Consider the following 7044-nt stretch of genomic DNA (forward strand, 5'->3'; position numbering starts at 1 on the left):
AGAAAAAAGATTATATAACAGAAAAAATCAGTATGTTCAGCTAACTTACTATTAAAACTTGCTTATAAATTCACATATATCTATATGCAATTGTAAGACATTTTCTTCATCAATTAGTTATAGATAAGTGTAGAGAAAAAAAGAAAATCTTAATTGTCAAAGTAAAAATTTGAGAGTACTGTAAAATTATTATTATGAGCTACATGGCATAGCAAATAATAGGAAAAGGATGGAGTACCTGAGAGATTATTTTCAGCCTGATTTCCTCCATAGCCTGATGGAGTTGTTTCTTTACTTCAGTTGCTATGATCTCAGAAATTTCAGTTGTGTCTTTTCCAAGTTCTTCTATGACATTTTCTCCAACACTTTATTTGGGTGGGTTAGATGTCTGAGATTGCCTTTTTCTGCTTTCTTTTGTCATTTTTTGCCCATGGTAGATAGGCAGGGTACAGTTCAGCAAGACTATCCAGAGAGTGGGAAGGCATGGTAGAGTCACCAAAGCTCCCGCTGTGTGTAGTTCAGTGCAGTTTCTACCTCATTAAGGAGAAAGGGAAAGGCTGCAGTTCAAGAATGTTTTGATGATGATAAGTGTAGGCCAAAGATTTACAAGACTCTTGATGGTTGATTGGTGCAAGGTAATGCTCTCTGCAAGGTTCCTGCAGGTCACTGTGATTCCCATGTATTCCTGGTGGTCTTCAGGGTAAGCAGAGATGGCAGAACTCTGCAACCTCTGGTGGGAAGGCTGGAGGGGCAGGGCCGGGGCTGCTGAGTTTCTTTGACAGTCTTCAGGGTGAGGAAGGGTAGCTAGAGTCAGCAAACACTGTCGCGAATGCTGAGGGTGTGGGGGCTAGCCACTAGGTCTCTCTGGCAATCTTTAGGTTGAGCAAGAGTGGCCAGACTCAGCAAACTATGGCAGGAATCCTGGGGGTGGTGGGGCTAGGGCTGTCAAGTCTCCCTGACAGTCTTTAGAGTGAGTAGGGGCCACTGCACTCAGAAAATTCTGGCAGGAAGGCTCTTACTGTTATGAGCTACACAGTATAACAAATCATTGGAACATGATGTAGCACATGAGAGATTATTTCTCATCTGATTTCCTCCATAGCCTGATGGAATTGTTTCTTTAATTCAGTTGCTATCATATCAAAAATTTCAGGTGGTTACTTCCATGTTCTTCTATGAGCTTGTCTCCTGGATTTGTTTGAGTTAGGCTAATGGTCTGAAATTGTTCTGTGCTTCTTCCATTTGTAATTTTTTTAGGGATAGAATATGAACAGGGTGCAGGTCAGCAAGGTGCTCCAAAGAATTTACATTGAAGTGTTTCAAGACCTAAAAGCAAACAACCTCCAATATAGATTGATGTAATTTGCAAAACTGTGTTTCAAAACTGATGGATAAATAAAACACTTTCATGTCAAAGACCACCTGAGGAAGTATGTGAACACAAAGCCAGCACTTCAAAATGTTCCCATGGACATTCTAGAAAGGGATAACAAAGACTGTATCTCCAAGAACTCCAGAAAAATGAATCTACCTGGAAAGGAAAAGAAATAAATAGAAGATAAAAATGGAGTGAACAACAGGAGTAAAACAAACTAGCATGAAAAAATCAATAAATATGAATTATAATCATCAATATTAATTTTGTAATTTAATTAAATAAAATAAGCATATGAGCAGAATGGATCAGAAGTTATGTTACAATATGCTGCTTAAAGAAAAACATTTAGGGGGTGAGGTGATAACTCAGTGCTCTAAGCACCTGCCTAGAAAGCTCAAGGATGTGGGTTGGATCTATTGTACAGAATGTGGTGAAAACCCCACCCTAAGCCCTCCAAGCCAGCCCCCAAAACCAGGCATGGTGGCACATACCTGTAACCCAAGCACTGGGGAGACTGAAACAGGAGAAATGCTATGAGTCAAAGCTGCCTAGTGAGACTCTGTACCATATACACAAATTAAAAAAAAACATTTAATTCAAACCAAATTCAAAGAATGAAAATTAAAAGGTGGAAAACAATACTCTGTGTGATAGGAACCCAGAAAAATTCATGATAGCTACTCTATTTCTAGAAAAAGGAGTTTTCAATCCAAGACTGATAGAGTCAAAGAAGGTCACTACATTTCTGAAAAGGATAAAACCCAAAAGGAAGATATAGTAATCGTAAATATATAAACAACAAATACTAGTGTACCCAAGTATACAAAACAAATATTAACAGACACACAAAGTCAAGTAAACACTAACAGAATTATAATGGGAACCTGAATACTTCCTTATCAGAAATAGACAGATCCACTACACAAAAGAGTCAATGATGGAATACCAAAACTGAGCCAAACTTATGAACAAATGAACTTAGTAGATGTTGACAGTGTGTTGTAAGCCTCAACAGCATAGTATACATTCTTCTCTGTTGTACCTGAGATATTCTTCAAAATAGGCTATATACTAGTGCACAAAACATGCTTACATAAATACAAAGAAACTGAAATTACCCCATGTATATTATCTAATACTAGTGTGATGAAATGAAATTCAAAGGCAAAAGAAACTAGAATAACCATATAATCACACTGATATTAAACAACACACTCTTGAGCAACCACTGCATCACAAAGAAATTTAAAAAGTTAAACAGTACCTATAATTAAATGGCAATGCTGAAACAATATTACAGAAATTATGGGACTTGATGAAAGTAGTAGTAAGGGGGAAATACATAGTAGTGATTTCTCAGTTTAGGAAAACAGAGCAATCTCAAATAAACAACTTGCGGTTGAACTTTGAGCACCTAGAAAAAGAAAACAAATTAAACTCAAAGTGGGTGCCTGCTGGTTAGCTAAGTTGTTTAAGTGCCTGCTCATGCAAACGCAGTCAGATGCAGGCGATTTGATCCCAAGCTTCACATGCCTTACCAGACCCATCCTTAAGGTAGCCTGAGCCAGCCCCCCAAAAAATCCTTCTCAACTTTAGAAGGGCCAGCCAAATAGCTCAACAGATTAAAGCACCTACAAGCAGGCACAGGGGCCAGGAATTCAATCCCCAGACTTGCCATGCCAGCCCTGCCACGGGTGAGGGGGTGGGGGGGGTGCATGCTGAGACAGCAATTGAGACTGGGTATGGTGGCTGGCGCCTGTAATTCCAGCCCTTTAGAGGTTGTAAACAGTTGGATCACTATGAATCTGATCTAGTAGTGAGACCCTGAACACCCTGTAAACCCTTCCCTAAAAATACAAAATAAATAAATAAATAAATAAATAAATAAATAAATAAAATAAACTCACTGGGAGAGAATTAAGTAAACAGCAACTTTCACAATAGCATCAAAAACAATTAAATATCTAAGAATCAATATAATGAAGAAAAGGACCACTCATTGAATATGAATATACTTTCTTTCTTTTTTTTTTTTTTGGCAGAACTGGGGATTGAACTTAGGCCCTTGTGCTTGCCAGGGAAGCACTTATTCTACTGAGTCATCTCCCCGGCCCCATGACTATACTTTTAAAAAGGAGACTGAACAGGTTAACTGAAAATGGAAATATACCCTCTGTTCTTGAGTAGGAAGATCCAATACAGTAAAATTTGCCATGTTTCTAAAATTACTATACAGATTTAATGCAATTCTGATCAAAGTTTGAACAACATATGTCACAGAATTAGAAAACAATGATCCTAAAATTCACTTTAACCTACAAGATACCTCAAGTAGCCAAGGAAATTCTGCTTAACAAAGGCAAAGTGGAAGGCATCACAATGTTTCATTTGACATTAACAATGTGCTTGATAGAAACATCATGGTACTGGCAAAAAACTGACTTGAAGATTAATGAAATAGATGAAAAGATTCAAAAAATATTTTAGATACATTTAGCCATTTTATCTTTGACAAAGCTGCAAAGAACCTAATGTGTAATTAAGATAGCTTGTTTAATAAATGGTGCTGAAAAAATTTGCTTTCTACATGTCAAAGCTTAAAGCAACACCTGTATCTTTCATCATGCCTTACTAAAGTGGAAATGGATCAAATATTTAACTATCAAAACAAAAATATTAAATATTCTGGAAGATAAAATAGATAAAACTTCAGTCTCTCTCTGCAGAAGGCCAGAACTGCAAAAGTACAGTGGAGAGAAGATTGTCCTCTCAGTCAAGGAGAAGCAGGAACCAGTCTGAAGAAAACACATGAATCATGGCTGATATTAAAAATTTTCCACATGCCTCATGTGGCAAAAGGAAGACTACTCCATCCTAAGAATTTATACCAGTAGGAAATAAAAACCAGCAAAAGCTCATGTGTGAGGTTCTTGTAGAAGGCTATAATTATACTGGCATGGGCAATTCTTCTAATAAAAACAATGCACAGAGCAATGCTGCCAGGGTGTTTGTTAATTATTTGGTTTGAATAAATGTGCTCACGAGTGAAGAAGTCCCACTGTTAGTACTGCACACCCTGACCCCCAATTATAGAAGCAACTGACACCACCACCACCACTGCTACTTGTACTGACACTGGAGAAAACAGTGAATGCTTACTAACAACCATGGGAGGACCTCTTCCATCATATTTGGCTCTCAAGGGAGAATAATTCTGTAGTTGGATCCCCTGAATTTGGTGCCTCTGGACCCACCTGGGATGGTGGAGCCAATTTGAAGGACTACTACACAAGAAAGGAGGAACAAGAAGTAGATGCAACTCTAGAATCAGAAGTGGATTTAAATTTTGGCCTTCTTGGAAACTGAACCTTAGATAATACTAAGGCTCATCTGAACCAGTATTTCCAAAAGGAAAAGATAGAAGGGGAACATGAGTGCACCCAAGTTGGTCCTGATCATAACAGGAGATTTATTGCTAAAATGACCATTTGTATTCAAGCAGCTGGGCAGAAGGATTTTTGCTTGTGAACATGAATCAAATAAGAAACTTGCAGCACAGTCTTATGCTCTGTCACTTGTCAGAGAGTTATATCATCTTGAAGTGATCAAAGCTTACTCTGTACTTACAAAGAAGAAAGAATGAGAAAGAGTGGAGGCTTACAGAGTTAACTTCTCTCCAGATTTAGAGTGTAAGGTAATAAATGTGATTCAAGGGCTAAATCTTGATATCATCCCTCCACTTATTGATCCTTGTATGCTGGTTATATTGAGCAATGGAAAACTGGCTCATTTTGAACCATCTCAACAAAAAAACCAAATAGGTGTGGTACCTTGGTCACCTCCAAAATCCAACTAGAATACTTGGACTAGTTGTAACATTGGTGCAGGGCCCCTGGATTATGTTACTCCAGAACAAATAACTATGGATCTTAAAAATGAATTGATGATAGAACATGATCAAGATTTGCAAGCAGTCTTAGAGGAGAGAGAGTCACTGTCTGTGAAGAAATTTGAAAGTGAGATCCTGTAAGCAATTAATCAAAATTCAGTTATTATTATATGAGGAGCTACTGGACGTGGTAAAACTACACAGGTTCCACAGTTTATCCTGGATGACTTTATCCAGAATGATTGAGCGACAGAGTGTAATATTGTAGTAACTCAAACCAGGAGGATCAGTGCAGCTTCTGTGGCATAGCTAGCTGCATAAGAAAGAGGGGAAGTTCCTGGAAAAAATCTGTGACTATAGTGTTTGATATGAGTCTATACTGTTCCAACCTCATGCCAGTATAATGTTTTGTATGGCAGGTGTGCTATTAAGAAAATTAGAAGCAGGCGTTTGAGGAATTAGTCATGTAATTGTTGATGAAATACATGAAAGAGACATTAATAATGACTTTCTTTTGGTTGTTTTGGGTAATGTAGCTCTGGCTTATCCTGAAGATCACATTTTTCTTATGTCTGCTACAATTGACACCAGCATGTTTTATAAATATTTCTTCATTTGCCCCATCATTGAAGTTTATGGGAGGGCTTCTGTAGCTCAAGAATAGTTTTTGGAAGAATGCATTCAGATTATCCAATTTAAAAAAATAATTTTATTGAGAAATAAATAGCAATGAGATAATTTCAAAACCAATAGTAGGACAGTTTCAATAATTAATAATTTGCATATTTTTGTCTTAGAGTTTATTCATTGTACAAGATGCACACTTTTTTTTTCGGAATCGAGGATTGAGCTCAGGCCTTTGCACTTGTCAGGGAACCACTTATTCTACTCAGCGACCTCCCCAGCCACAAGAGGCAGACATGGTTTCTTGTCCACAAACACTATTAGAACAAATCTTTCTATTCATTGAGTCAAGAGAAAGTAGCTGCATATCTACCCTATTTTGAATGTGCAGATACAACATTCTTATTCATTTGTATTACTTTTCTTTTTTGCTTAGTTTTGTCAGAGAGGGGTATTCCAGTGTCATTTAAATATTGTAGGTGTGTGAATTCAGCAAAAGATTCCAATATAGTCCAGTAGTCCATAATATAGTGGATTTTACATAAGACTGGCAATGTCAGAAGTTGTTGACTTGAGCCTTTTACAGCTCAGCATATTAATATGACTTTACTTTTTATACTTCCTTTTCATATTTTTCTGCTGGAGGGCTAAGACCAAGAGAAGCAAGACCTATATAAGAATAAAGGTAACATTTATCTGATAAGGTCAGTCAAATCCCCTCAGGATTTAACTTGAAACCCTGTACTGTTGTTTGTAGATCCTTTGTCAGTGGCAGCCATGTGGATGAGTCATGGCCATTGTTTGACCAATGGCTCTCTGTGAAAGCCTGAGAGAATGTTTCCTCTCCATGTGACTCTCCTTAGGCACACTCTACATCATCGATCACTTTCCTCTGTGGCCCCATAATCTCCTTGATCTGAAAATTTGGGACACAACTGAGTTACATGATGTTACAGTACAGGTTCTCCTATCCTGATTCTTCACTGACCTTGAAGGGCTAGGGCTAAAATGTTGGCTGTCCTTTCGACCCTTCTTTTTCTCTAATTTTTGGTCTGCAAACTTACGTTGTTAACCCTTCAGAAGAGAAGCTTAATTTTATTACCCTACAACATAGGCAATTGAGCTTAACCTCACTATCTGTCTGAATATCAAA

General features: G+C 37.6%; 1 protein-coding gene and 1 pseudogene across 8 annotated transcripts in view; both read left to right on the plus strand.

Annotated features, from left to right (window-relative positions):
• LOC101568064 (protocadherin-11 X-linked) overlaps nt 1-7044 on the plus strand; it is a 1027172-nt gene that overhangs the window by 989654 nt on the left and 30474 nt on the right. The gene's annotated exons all lie outside the window — the stretch shown is intronic.
• LOC101559585 overlaps nt 4194-7044 on the plus strand; it is an 11589-nt pseudogene continuing 8738 nt past the window's right edge.

The sequence above is a fragment of the Octodon degus genome, unplaced genomic scaffold (assembly GCF_000260255.1).
Source record: "Octodon degus isolate 3935 unplaced genomic scaffold, OctDeg1.0 scaffold00103, whole genome shotgun sequence".
Lineage (NCBI taxonomy): Eukaryota > Metazoa > Chordata > Mammalia > Rodentia > Octodontidae > Octodon > Octodon degus.